Source organism: Echinops telfairi, unplaced genomic scaffold (genome assembly GCF_000313985.2).
Source record: "Echinops telfairi isolate 266 unplaced genomic scaffold, ASM31398v2 ScPeMD7_7413;HRSCAF=8451, whole genome shotgun sequence".
Lineage (NCBI taxonomy): Eukaryota > Metazoa > Chordata > Mammalia > Afrosoricida > Tenrecidae > Echinops > Echinops telfairi.
This window is the reverse complement of record NW_022111313.1, coordinates 2,018,246-2,019,394: the sequence shown is the minus strand read 5'-3', so window position 1 is coordinate 2,019,394 and position 1,149 is coordinate 2,018,246. Positions and strand designations below refer to the sequence as shown.

Genomic DNA, 1,149 nt, shown 5'->3' with positions numbered 1-1,149 from the left:
CGATGTATTGAGCATCCCTGACGTAAGGTATCAATTAAGTCCATGTGTGATCCAAGGATGAAAATAATAAAACTCAAATCTGAAGGAGGAAACCATATCAGAGCTTAAATTGTGAATACTCAATTTGTAGATGCTAAGGATGGCAGTTGGGCCCCAGGGGACAGGGCCCCTACAAGCTTCTGGTGAATCCCTTGGAACCATAGTACCAAAACAGAAGAATGTGCATAGCTTTGCTATCACACAAAGACTTGTAAACTCAATTATGGCCAATCTAATTAGGTTAAAATGTAACACGAGCATTGGATTTCTCTTTTGACTCATTTTATAATTGTTCTAGTTTTTAATATTTCCTGCCCCTCCCTCCCCCGTCAATTGAGGTTTTTCCCTCTAGTTTGCATTGATATTGTTGTTGGTATTTTTCTGGTAGATTTTTTTTTGTTTCTGTTTGTTATTTTGTTTGTTTTCCAGTATATGAAAATCAAGATGGGTAAATCTATTGAGATAGTAATTGGAGTAATGCTTATTGGGAGTGCAAGAGGGAAGGCTGGAGAGAAATGGGGACTAATAGTGAATACAACAAAGAAGAAAATGTGCTAGAACGGATTGCAGTGATGATTATACAACTCTTTTAAAAAGAGTTAGTTCTTACCATAAACTGAAGTCCCTACTTTGAACTCCAACTAGGGGGTGCAGCATTATAGCCACTGAGGTCAATGACAATGCCAGTTGTGAATGATCCCTGTGGGATGTGATCATTCTCAATGTGTATTCATACATAGGGGTATGAAGACATTGATGAAATAAGACTGGCTCAGAATTAGTAAATGCTCAGTCAGGAGGTGGGTCCATGGTATTTGCATTAGAGCCTAAAATCGAAAAGCATTTGGTTTGTGATAGACTGTGGCCTTCAGTTGGAACCCTGACTCCATGCAGTGCCTTCACAGAAAAGTTTAGGCTACATTTAGGTCCTTAAATGCCTTCACAGAAAAGTTTAGGCTACATTTAGGTCCTTAAATTACTTCCCAGTGCTTTGGATCATTAAAACAATGTGTCCAAGTTGGAGACAGTACTGAAAGTCAGTTTAAGTAATTTGGAAGGAAAGTAGTCAATCTACTTCTAAGTGTACTTAGCCAGTGAAAAGCCTAGAGC

The 1,149-nt window shown here is 38.6% G+C and overlaps 1 protein-coding gene across 5 annotated transcripts in view; it reads left to right on the top strand.

Annotated features, from left to right (window-relative positions):
• The window catches only part of LOC123522470 (zinc finger protein 343-like), a 96,545-nt gene that overhangs the window by 9,993 nt on the left and 85,403 nt on the right, over nucleotides 1-1,149 (top strand). The window lies entirely within an intron of this gene.